The 12,826-nt window shown below is 57.6% G+C and overlaps 1 protein-coding gene across 2 annotated transcripts in view; it reads right to left on the bottom strand.

Annotated features, from left to right (window-relative positions):
* Positions 1–12,451, bottom strand: part of LOC138262279 (uncharacterized) — a 306,864-nt gene extending 294,413 nt beyond the window's left edge. For both annotated transcript variants that reach the window (XM_069212168.1, XM_069212169.1), the window contains exon 1: positions 12,345–12,451. The gene's annotated coding sequence lies outside the window, so the exon portion shown is untranslated. The remainder of the gene's footprint in view (positions 1–12,344) is intronic.
* Between the last annotated feature and the right edge of the window lie 375 nt (positions 12,452–12,826).

The raw sequence follows: 12,826 nt of genomic DNA, 5'->3' as shown, positions 1-12,826 counted from the left end.
AACAGGTGAGAGAGGCACCTCTAACCCCAGGTGTGCCCACGGAGGGCACCGGTGGGGGCAGCTGAGACCTGTTGTAACAGGTGAGAGAGGCACCTCTAACCCCAGGTGTGCCCACGGAGGGCACCGGTGGGGGCAGCTGAGACCTGTTGTAACAGGTGAGAGACGCACCGCTAACCCCAGGTGTGTGCACGGAGGGCACCGGTGGGAGCAGCTGAGACCTGTTGTAACAGGTGAGAGAGACGCACCGCTAACCCCAGGTGTGTGCACGGAGGGCACCGGTGGGAGCAGCTGAGACCTGTTGTAACAGGTGAGAGACGCACCGCTAGCCTCAGGTGTGCGCACGGAGGGCACCGGTGGGGGCAGCTGAGATCAGTTGTAACAGGTGAGAGAGGCACCGCGAGTCCCAGGTGTGCCCACGGAGGGCACCGGTGGGGGCAGCTGAGACCTGTTGTAACAGGTGAGAGAGGCATCGCTCGCCCCAGGTGTGCCCACGGAGGGCACCGGTGGGGGCAGCTGAGACCTGTTGTAACAGGTGAGAGAGGCATCGCTCGCCCCAGGTGTGCGCACGGAGGGCACCGGTGGGGGCAGCTGAGACCTGTTGTAACAGGTGAGAGAGGCACCGCTAGCCCCAGGTGTGCCCACGGAGGGCACCGGTGGGGACAGCTGAGACCTGTTGTAACAGGTGAGAGACGCACCGCTAGCCTCAGGTGTGTGCACGGAGGGCACCGGTGGGAGCAGCTGAGACCTGTTGTAACAGGTGAGAGAGGCACCGCGAGTCCCAGGTGTGCCCACGGAGGGCACCGGTGGGGGCAGCTGAGACCTGTTGTAACAGGTGAGAGAGGCACCTCTAACCCCAGGTGTGCCCACGGAGGGCACCGGTGGGGGCAGCTGAGACCTGTTGTAACAGGTGAGGGAGGCATCGCTCGCCCCAGGTGTGCGCACGGAGGGCACCGGTGGGAGCAGCTGAGACCTGTTGTAACAGGTGAGAGAGGCATCGCTCGCCCCAGGTGTGCGCACGGAGGGCACCGGTGGGGGCAGCTGATACCTGTTGTAACAGGTGAGAGAGACACCGCTAGTCCCAGGTGTGCCCACGGAGGGCACGGGTGGGGGCAGCTGAGACCTGTTGTAACAGGTGAGAGAGGCATCGCTCGCCCCAGGTGTGCCCACGGAGGGCACCGGTGGGGGCAGCTGAGACTTGTTGTAACAGGTGAGAGAGGCATCGCTCGCCCCAGGTGTGCGCACGGAGGGCACCGGTGGGGGCAGCTGAGACCTGTTGTAACAGGTGAGGGAGGCATCGCTCGCCCCAGGTGTGCGCACGGAGGGCACCGGTGGAGGCAGCTGAGATCATTTGTAACAGGTGAGAGAGGCACCGCGATTCCCAGGTGTGCGCACGGAGGGCACCGGTGGGAGCAGCTGAGACCTGTTGTAACAGGTGAGAGACGCACCGCTAGCCTCAGGTGTGTGCACGGAGGGCACCGGTGGGGGCAGCTGAGACCTGTTGTAACAGGTGAGAGAGGCACCGTTAGCCCCAGGTGTTCGCACGGAGGGCACCATTGCGGCAGCTGAGACCTGTTGTAACAGGTGAGAGAGGCACCGCTAGCCCCAGGTGTGCCCACGGAGGGCATCGGTGTCAGCATCTGAGACCCGCTGGTGAGAGAGGCACTGCTAGCCTCAGGTGTGTGCACAGAGGGCACTGGTGGGGGGAGCTGAGACCTGTTGTCACAGGTGAGAGAGGCACCTCTAACCCCAGGTGTGCGCACGGAGGGCATCAGTGGGAGCAGCTGAGACCGGTTGTAACATCTGAGAAAGGCACCGCTAACCCCAGGTATGTGCACGGAGGGCACCGGTGTGGGCAGCGGAGACCTGTTGTAACAGGTGAGAGAGGCACCGTTAGCCCCAGGTGTTCGCACGGAGGGCACCGGTGGGGGCAGCTGAGACCTGTTGTCACAGGTGAGAGAGGCACCTCTAACCCCAGGTGTGCGCACGGAGGGCACCGGTGGGAGCAGCAGAGACCTGTTGTAACAGGTGAGAGAGGCACCGTTAGCCCCAGGTGTTCACACGGAGGGCACTGGTGGGGGCAGCTGAGACCTGTTGTAACAGGTGAGAGAGGCACCTCTAACCCCAGGTGTGCGCACGGAGGGCACCGGTGGGGGCAGCGGAGACCTGTTGTAACAGGTGAGAGAGGCACCTCTAACCCCAGGTGTGCGCACAGAGGTCACCGGTGGGAGCAGCTGAGACCTGCTGGAAAAGGTGAGCGAGGCACCTCTAACCCCAGGAGTGCCCACGGAGGGCACCTGTGGGGGCAGCTGAGACCTGTTGTAACAGGTGAGAGACGCACCGCTAGCCCCAGGTGTGCGCACGGAGGGCACCGGTGGGGGCAGCTGAGACCTGTTGTAACAGGTGAGAGACGCACCTCTAACCCCAGGTGTGCCCACGGAGGGCACCGGTGGGAGCAGCTGAGACCTGTTGTAACAGGTGAGAGACGCACCGCTATCCCCAGGTGTGCGCACACCGGGCACCGGTGTCAGCAGCGGAGACCTGTTGTAACAGGTGAGAGACGCACCGCTAGCCCCAGGTGTGCGCACGGAGGGCACTGGTGGGGACAGCTGAGACCTGTTGTAACAGGTGAGAGACGCACCGCTAGCCCCAGGTGTGCGCACGGAGGGCACCGGTGTGGGCAGCTGAGACCTGTTGTAACAGGTGAGAGAGGCACCGCTAGCCCCAGGTGTGCGCACACCGGTGTCAGCAGCTGAGACCTGTTGTAACAGGTGAGAGAGGCACCGCTAGCCCCAGGTGTGCCCACGGAGGGCACCGGTGCGGGCAGCTGGGACCTGTTGTAACAGGTGAGAGAGGCACCGCTAGCCCCAGGTGTGCGCACGGAGGGCACCGGTGGGAGCAGCTGAGACCTGTTGTAACAGGTGAGAGAGGCACCTCGAGTCCCAGGTGTGCCCACGGAGGGCACCGGTGGGAGCAGCTGAGACCTGTTGTAACAGGTGAGAGAGGCACTGCGAGTCCCAGGTGTGCCCATGGAGGGCACCGGTGGGGGCAGCTGAGACCTGTTGTAACAGGTGAGAGAGGCACTACTAGCCCCAGGTGTGCACACGCCAGGCAGTGGTGTCAGCAGCTGAGACCTGTTGTAACAGGTGAGAGAGGCACCACTAGCCCCAGGTGTGCGCACGGAGGGCATCGGTGGGGGCACCTGAGACCTGTTGTAACAGGTGAGAGAGGCACCGCTAGCAGGTGTGCCCACAGAGGGTACCGGTGGGGGCAGCTGAGACCTGCTGGAAAAGGTGAGCGAGGCACCTCTAACCCCAGGTGTGCCCACGGAGGGCACCGGTGGGGGCAGCTGAGACCTGTTGTAACAGGTGAGAGACGCACCGCTAGCCCCAGGTGTGCGCACGGAGGGCACTGGTGGGGGCAGCTGAGACCTGTTGTAACAGGTGAGAGAGACACCGCTAGCCCCAGGTGTGTGCACGGAGGGCACCGGTGGGAGCAGCTGAGACCTGTTGTAACAGGTGAGAGAGACACCGCTAGCCGCAGGTGTGCGCACGGAGGGCACCGGTGGGGGCAGCTGAGATCAGTTGTAACAGGTGAGAGAGGCACCGCGAGTCCCAGGTGTGCGCACGGATGGCAGCGGTGGGAGCAGCTGAGACCTGTTGTAACAGGTGAGAGAGGCACCGCGAGTCCCAGGTGTGCCCACGGAGGGCACCGGTGGGGGCAGCTGAGACCTGTTGTAACAGGTGAGAGACGCACCGCTAGCCTCAGGTGTGTGCACGGAGGGCACCGGTGGGGGCAGCTGAGACCTGTTGTAACAGGTGAGAGAGGCACCTCTAACCCCAGGTGTGCCCACGGAGGGCACCGGTGGGGGCAGCTGAGACCTGTTGTAACAGGTGAGAGAGGCATTGCTCGCCCCATGTGTGCGCACGGAGGGCACCGGTGGGGGCAGCTGAGACCTGTTGTAACAGGTGAGAGAGGCACCGCTAGCCCCAGGTGTGCCCACGGAGGGCACTGGTGGGGGCAGCTGAGACCTGTTGTAACAGGTGAGAGACGCACCGCTGGCCTCAGGTGTGTGCACGGAGGGCACTGGTGGGGGCAGCTGAGACCTGTTGTAACAGGTGAGAGAGGCACCGCGAGTCCCAGGTGTGCCCACGGAGGGCACCGGTGGGGGCAGCTGAGACCTGTTGTAACAGGTGAGAGAGGCATCGCTCGCCCCAGGTGTGCCCACGGAGGGCACCGGTGGGGGCAGCTGAGACCTGTTGTAACAGGTGAGAGAGGCATCGCTCGCCCCAGGTGTGCGCACGGAGGGCACCGGTGGGGGCAGCTGAGACCTGTTGTAACAGGTGAGAGAGGCACCGCTAGCCCCAGGTGTGCCCACGGAGGGCACCGGTGGGGACAGCTGAGACCTGTTGTAACAGGTGAGAGACGCACCGCTAGCCTCAGGTGTGTGCACGGAGGGCACCGGTGGGAGCAGCTGAGACCTGTTGTAACAGGTGAGAGAGGCACCGCGAGTCCCAGGTGTGCCCACGGAGGGCACCGGTGGGGGCAGCTGAGACCTGTTGTAACAGGTGAGAGAGGCACCTCTAACCCCAGGTGTGCCCACGGAGGGCACCGGTGGGGGCAGCTGAGACCTGTTGTAACAGGTGAGAGAGGCACCTCTAACCCCAGGTGTGCCCACGGAGGGCACCGGTGGGGGCAGCTGAGACCTGTTGTAACAGGTGAGGGAGGCATCGCTCGCCCCAGGTGTGCGCACGGAGGGCACCGGTGGGGGCAGCTGAGATCAGTTGTAACAGGTGAGAGAGGCACCGCGAGTCCCAGGTGTGCGCACGGAGGGCACCGGTGGGAGCAGCTGAGACCTGTTGTAACAGGTGAGAGAGGCATCGCTCGCCCCAGGTGTGCGCACGGAGGGAACCGGTGGGGGCAGCTGAGACCTGTTGTAACAGGTGAGAGAGGCACCGCTAGCCCCAGGTGTGCCCACGGGTGGCACCGGTGGGGGCAGCTGAGACCTGTTGTAACAGGTGAGAGAGGCACCTCTAACCCCAGGTGTGCCCACGGAGGGCACCGGTGGGGGCAGCTGAGACCTGTTGTAACAGGTGAGAGAGGCACCTCTAACCCCAGGTGTGCCCACGGAGGGCACCGGTGGGGGCAGCTGAGACCTGTTGTAACAGGTGAGAGACGCACCGCTAACCCCAGGTGTGTGCACGGAGGGCACCGGTGGGAGCAGCTGAGACCTGTTGTAACAGGTGAGAGAGACGCACCGCTAACCCCAGGTGTGTGCACGGAGGGCACCGGTGGGAGCAGCTGAGACCTGTTGTAACAGGTGAGAGACGCACCGCTAGCCTCAGGTGTGCGCACGGAGGGCACCGGTGGGGGCAGCTGAGATCAGTTGTAACAGGTGAGAGAGGCACCGCGAGTCCCAGGTGTGCCCACGGAGGGCACCGGTGGGGGCAGCTGAGACCTGTTGTAACAGGTGAGAGAGGCATCGCTCGCCCCAGGTGTGCCCACGGAGGGCACCGGTGGGGGCAGCTGAGACCTGTTGTAACAGGTGAGAGAGGCATCGCTCGCCCCAGGTGTGCGCACGGAGGGCACCGGTGGGGGCAGCTGAGACCTGTTGTAACAGGTGAGAGAGGCACCGCTAGCCCCAGGTGTGCCCACGGAGGGCACCGGTGGGGACAGCTGAGACCTGTTGTAACAGGTGAGAGACGCACCGCTAGCCTCAGGTGTGTGCACGGAGGGCACCGGTGGGAGCAGCTGAGACCTGTTGTAACAGGTGAGAGAGGCACCGCGAGTCCCAGGTGTGCCCACGGAGGGCACCGGTGGGGGCAGCTGAGACCTGTTGTAACAGGTGAGAGAGGCACCTCTAACCCCAGGTGTGCCCACGGAGGGCACCGGTGGGGGCAGCTGAGACCTGTTGTAACAGGTGAGGGAGGCATCGCTCGCCCCAGGTGTGCGCACGGAGGGCACCGGTGGGAGCAGCTGAGACCTGTTGTAACAGGTGAGAGAGGCATCGCTCGCCCCAGGTGTGCGCACGGAGGGCACCGGTGGGGGCAGCTGATACCTGTTGTAACAGGTGAGAGAGACACCGCTAGTCCCAGGTGTGCCCACGGAGGGCACGGGTGGGGGCAGCTGAGACCTGTTGTAACAGGTGAGAGAGGCATCGCTCGCCCCAGGTGTGCCCACGGAGGGCACCGGTGGGGGCAGCTGAGACCTGTTGTAACAGGTGAGAGAGGCATCGCTCGCCCCAGGTGTGCGCACGGAGGGCACCGGTGGGGGCAGCTGAGACCTGTTGTAACAGGTGAGGGAGGCATCGCTCGCCCCAGGTGTGCGCACGGAGGGCACCGGTGGAGGCAGCTGAGATCATTTGTAACAGGTGAGAGAGGCACCGCGATTCCCAGGTGTGCGCACGGAGGGCACCGGTGGGAGCAGCTGAGACCTGTTGTAACAGGTGAGAGACGCACCGCTAGCCTCAGGTGTGTGCACGGAGGGCACCGGTGGGGGCAGCTGAGACCTGTTGTAACAGGTGAGAGAGGCACCGTTAGCCCCAGGTGTTCGCACGGAGGGCACCGGTGGGGGCAGCTGAGACCTGTTGTAACAGGTGAGAGAGGCATCGCTCGCCCCAGGTGTGCGCACGGAGGGCACCGGTGGGGGCAGCTGAGATCAATTGTAACAGGTGAGAGAGGCATCGCTCGCCCCAGGTGTGCGCACGGAGGGCACCGGTGGGGGCAGCTGAGACCTGTTGTAACAGGTGAGAGAGGCATCACTCGCCCCAGGTGTGCGCACGGAGGGCACCGGTGGGGGCAGCTGAGACCTGTTGTAACAGGTGAGAGAGGCACCGCTAGCCCCAGGTGTGCCCACGGAGGGCACCGGTGGGGGCAGCTGCCCTCTATGGCACCCATCACTCCCGGCTTCCCGGGCTCTGAAGGGTGTGACACAAGGCACATGTGATCTTGTAGCACAACAAACACTGCCCCGCCCAGGGGTTCATTCTGCGGCTCTCGGGTTACACACAGACCTCTGCAGTGCTCCGGCTTAGAAAGGCTTCATTGTGCACTCTGGTGCGATACCCGCCCAGTAAACTACTCATTTATTTTGTTCTTAAACTTTATATGTAGCTACCCTACGGTGGAAAGAAATATATATATATATTTTGTTTTATAGCCAAGCCTTTGACCCCGCCCCACTGCAGGCAGCACCCCACCCCGGGGTGCCTCGTGCCCCTCCCCCCCCTCCACCACTAGTCCCCTAACCCAGGGCTCGAGGCTTTCTTTCCAGAGGAGTTGTATTTGCTGCTCACATGAACCTCTAGACACCTCGAGGAGTTTATTGGTGACGGAGATACCTGCGGCGAGGGCTTCTGCTCTCACGTGTGCATCGCCTCTCACTCTTCGTTTCATTCCCTTTGCTTCGTTGTCTTCCTTGTGCCGTCCGGCCCTTTGTTACCCATCTAACCTGCTGTCTCCGCCGCTCATCTCACCTACCACTTCCCTTCCTCTGGCCCCTGGACTGCCCTTTGTTACCCATCTAACCTGCTGTCTCCGCCGCTCATCTCACCTACCACTTCCCTTCCTCTGGCCCCTCGACTGCCCTTTGTTACCCATCTAACCTGCTGTCTCTGCCCCTCATTCTCCCATCTAACCTGCTGTCTCCGCCCCTCACCTGTCCTTTGTTCTCCCCTCTAACCTGCTGTGTCCGCCCCTCACCTGCCCCTCCCCTTCACCTGCCCCTTGTTCTCCCCTCTAACCTGCTGTGTCCGCCCCTCACCTGCCCTTTGTTCTCCCCTCTAACCTGCTGTGTCCGCCCCTCACCTGCCCTTTGTTCTCCCCTCTAAGCTGCTGTCTCTGTTCTTCACCTGCCCCTTGTTCTCCCCTCTTACCTGCAGTCTCTGCCCCTCCCCCTTGTTCTCCCCTCTAACCTGCTTTCTCCACCCATCTCACCTGTCCCTCCCCATCCTCTGCCCCTTCACCTGCCCTTTGTTCTCCCCTCAAACCTGTCTCTGCCCCTCACCTGCCCATTGCTCTCCCCTCTAACCTGCTGTCTCTGCCCCTCACCTGCCCCTTGTTCTCCCCTCTAACCTGCTGTCTCTGCCCCTCACCTGCCCCTTGTTCTCACCTCTAACCTGCTGTCTCTGCCCCTCACCTATCCTTTGTTCTCCCCTCTAACCTGCTGTCTCTGCCCCTCACCTATCCTTTGTTCTGCCCTCTAACCTGCAGTCTCTGCCCCTCATCTGCCCCTCCCGCTCACCTGCCCCTTGTTCTTCCCTCTAACCTGCTTTCTCCACCCATCTCACCTGTCCCTCCCCATGCCCTTTGTTCTCCCCTCAAACCTGTCTCTGCCCCTCCCCTGCCCTTTGCTATCCCCTCTAACCTGCTGTCTCTGCCCCTCGCCTGCCCCTTGTTCTCCCCTCTAACCTGCTGTCTCCGCCCCTCACCTGCCCCTTGTTCTCCCCTCTAACCTGCAGTCTCTGCCCCTCACCTCCCCCTCCTCTTCACCTGCCCCTTGTTCTCCCCTCTAACCTGCTTTCTCCACCCATCTCACCTGCTCTTCCCCATCCTCTGCCCCTTCACCTGCCCTTTGTTCTCCCCTCTAACTGGTCTCTGCCCCTCACCTGCCCTTTGTTCTCCCCTCTAACCGGTCTCTGCCCCTCACCTGCCCTTTGTTCTCCCCTCTAACTTGCTTTCTCCACCCCTCATCTCACCTGTCCCTCCTCATCCTCTGCCCCTTCACCTGCCCTTTGTTCTCCCTCTAAACCTGCTGTCTCCACCACTCACCTCACCTGCTCATTCTCCTGTTTGGTTTCCCTCCACCTTTTCTTTAATGCTCTGGCGTTTCTTTTACCGTCTCCCTTATCATTGTCTCTACTCCGGATTCTTAGAAGTTTCTAATTTCCTATAGGCTTTCTTTTTTCCTCCCCTCTTCTATTTATCTTTATCCTTAGTATGGTTTATCACTTTGTCTGATTCTCTTTCCAGGTTTCCTTCCAGTTTGTGCTTTTTTCCTTGATGTTATCCCCCTCTTTCCGTGGTAACTGCGTGTGCTCTCGACTGCCCCTTTGCACACTGACATCTCACATTTTTTAGGGTGACCGAGTGAGAGCCCTCATCAACCTAGAATCACAGAAGAGGCACTACAAAATAAAAATACATTTTTTAAACCCAGTAAGGTATATTTTAATTAAATCGCTTCTTATAATAGCTGTTAAATAGACCTGCTGTGTAACACGGAAAAACACACCTCTCTCTGTTTTCAGTCGACTCTCTCCATAAAACCGGGACATGAGCTTAATTTGTTAAAAACTGCCTGGACAGCTGGTGAAAAACAGACTGTCCCAACAAGTTCAGGACACCTGGTCACCAACATGTTTTTCCGGGTAATGGAATTGTCAGAGCTCCCTATGGGTGTCAAAAGAAATGCTGCAGCCCATAGGGATCTCCTGGAACCCCAATACCCTGGGCACCTCAGTACCATATACTAGGGAATTATAAGGGTGTTCCAGTGTGCCAATCACAATTGGTGAAATTAGTCACTAGCCTGCAGTGACAATTTTAAAAGCAGAGAGAGCATAAACACTGAGGTTCTGGTTAGCAGAGCCTCAGTGATACAGTTAGACCCCACACAGGGAACATATACAGGGCACATACTATGAGCATTGTGGTCCTGGGTAGCAGGATCCCAGTGTCACAGGCAAAACAAACATACATACAAGTAAAAACGGGGGTAACATGCCAGGCAAGATGGTACTTTCCTACACCTGTGAGTTACAGTGCATGCATGTAGCGCTTTATGTGGGAGGGGTGGACTGAGAACGCACTCTGTCCTCTGACCTTTAATGTGTCTTTATTCATTAACCACCTGTGAGTTACAGTGCATGAATGTAGCGCTTTTTGTGTGAACGATGCGCTTTGTGAAGGTGCTAGGGGGCGCCTTTCCAGGACCGGCTCTTTGTTGTTCTTCCCAGTTTGCAAAGACTGAGATGTGAAGCGAATTAGGACGTTAAAGAAAATGGTGTCTATGAAGAGCAGGCGGAATGTTACTCAACGATTACTCAGACTGTGCCTCTTAAGGCCTTCGGGTAGCCAAGCGCTTTACAAGAATCCATAACATAACATCTTTACCTCGACGTGAAAGGGATTATTAATTAGATTGTTCGTGTGCTTTCATTCCTGTTTTCTTTTAAGGGTTTTTGCTGTTGTTTCTGTCACAGATGAACCAGGTTTGTGCGTTTATATTGTAATTGGAGCTGCGTGGTGACAAAACCAAAATACGCAGATAAACACACAAAAGCTTACTTTTAAAAATAAATTTACGCGGAACCTGACAAACAAAATATACGGTTAGATTGTTGCGGCCGCAATGAAGCGCTATAATGTAGCAATGCTTACTTTTGAGGCGGCTTTGGCGCAGGCACCTGTCCATGTTTTGCACTCAAGTTGCTGAATATAAGCACTGGTTCTGTGCAGGTGGTAGCGCGAGTAACTAAGCGCTACATGTCGGGTTGTGTGTAAATATATTTTAAACAACACTTTTTTGTGTGATTATACGGTAACCAGATCAGCGCGGTGACAAAATACATAGATACACACACAAAAGTTTGCTTTTAAAAATACATTTACGCGGAATATGATATCAAACAAAATATGTTGTATTGTAGCGACCGTAATAAACATCTACAATGTAGCAGCGCTTTCTTATAAGATTTCTTTGTATGCGCAAGAAAGCGCTGCTACATTATAGCGCTTTATGGTCTGTTGGGCTGGCATTTTGTGGCAGGATAGTTAGCCTTCCAGTCGGTGAGTAACCTTGTGATAGCGGTATGGTATAGCGCCATGTGCCGTGTCATTCTGGTGAAAAGAAGCAGGTTTTGCACATAAATACAGCAAAACAAACATAACTGAAATGCACCAACGCGACCTTGAAATAAAGCAGAAAGGAGAATAGATTTTGAAAAGTTTCTAGTAATTATTTAGAAGAAAACGTTGCATTTACGCTAGCTTTACGCCGCAAGGTTACAGTAAGACATTCGGGAGCGCCAAGAAGCCTGGCGCTCTCCACCTGTTCCGACAGTAGACAGGACGGTACTTGGCACTGTGGGAATCTTCCCAGCCACTCACTCAACTATTCAACACGTGGTGCCCCAAAGAGGAAGATCTTTACTAGAAGGCTGGCTTTCCCTTTGTTAGACCCTCCAGTTCCTGTCAGGACACGTGGCGCCAGCCCGACTCCTGGGCGTACCCTGATTTCGTTTGAAAAGGAATGAGTGCCTTACAACAAGCGTCGGTGTCCTCGCCACACCCCCTCACTTGTGAGTGACACTTAGCAACGGAATTATTAAACAAATATTGAAAGATGTTGCCGCAACCTAAATACAATAAAGATTCCGTATTAGTAATGTTGCCGCAACCATAATGTCTAACAGCATAACCAACATTACATTATTAAAAAGGTACACAAATGTTGAAATCCAATATAAAAATACAAAAAATAATGTATTAAATATATATATATATATATATATATATATCTCAATGCATAAGAAAACGTTAAAAAATTGTGTTATCTACATAAATACTGTACAATAAAAATTAAAAAGGCGAGACCTAATGCTTTGCCAATGATTGTTTTTTCCGCTGCCCATGTGCTCTTGGTTATTCACGCTGTTAATACAACTTGCAGCTGCAGCCCGGGGTGGATTAAAGCGCCTTTGCCGCATCTTGGGGGCGGCTTGAGACCCTTACGGGTGAGTAGCGCCCTTTACAAGTATCTGATTGATTGATAAAGCGCCTATGCCGCATCTGGGGGGCTCTTGATAAAGCGCCTATGCCGCATCTGGGGGGCTCTAGGTAAAGCGCCCATGTAGCTTGGGTTGGGGGGGGGGGGGATCTCTTGGTAAAGAGCCTATGCCGTATCTGGGGGGCTCTGCCGCATCTGGGTGGGCTCTTGGTAAAGCGCCTATGCCGCCTCTGGGAGGGGGGGCTCTTGATAAAGCGCCTATGCCGCTTCTGGGGGGCTCTTGGTAAAGCGCCTATGCCGCCTCTGGGAGGGGGGGCTCTTGATAAAGCGCCTATGCCGCTTCTGGGGGGCTCTTGGTAAAGCGCCTATGCCGCCTCTGGGAGGGGGGGCTCTTGATAAAGCGCCTATGCCGCTTCTGGGGGGCTCTTGGTAAAGCGCCTATGCCGCCTCTGGGAGGGGGGGCTCTTGATAAAGCGCCTATGCCGCTTCTGGGGGGCTCTTGATGAAGCGACTTAGCCGCTTGTGAGCGGCTTTTGACGGGTACCCCCGTCAAGGAGTTCAGGACTCCTTGTTATGTTAAATGAAAGGACCCCTGGGCCCCCCGCCCGGCTGGGACTCACCTCCAGAGCTGCCCCTGGAACTGTCTCTGAAGCCAGGCGGACCCAACCTGCGGGGAGTAGGAAGTCTGGAGTTTGAAAGTCGCGCCCTTGTTATCTCTGGAGGCGGCTCCAGTTCATTGGAGGGATCGAATGAAGCGCTGCAGAGCGACGCCCTCATTCATCCGCTTCCTGTCTCCCGGTGCGTGATCAGTCACAGAAACACAATTCAAACGATGGGCCATATTTATACTCCGTTTGCGCCGAAATTGCGTCGTTTTTTTTGACGCAATTTCGACGCAAAACTAACGCCAACTAACGCCATATTTATACTATGGCGTTAGAGGCGAATAGCGCCAAAGTTCCTTGAATGTGCGTCATTTTTTAGCGTGAACCCCTTCCTTGCGTTAATGATATGCAAGGGAGGCGTTCCCGTCTAAAAAATGACTCCCAGGCCTTTACGTGGTATTTATACTCCCGGGCAAAAGAGACGCCCGGGAGTTGGC

The sequence above is a fragment of the Pleurodeles waltl genome, chromosome 10 (genome assembly GCF_031143425.1).
Source record: "Pleurodeles waltl isolate 20211129_DDA chromosome 10, aPleWal1.hap1.20221129, whole genome shotgun sequence".
In the NCBI taxonomy this organism is placed as follows: Eukaryota; Metazoa; Chordata; class Amphibia; order Caudata; family Salamandridae; genus Pleurodeles; species Pleurodeles waltl.
This window is presented reverse-complemented; position numbering and strand designations above follow the sequence as displayed.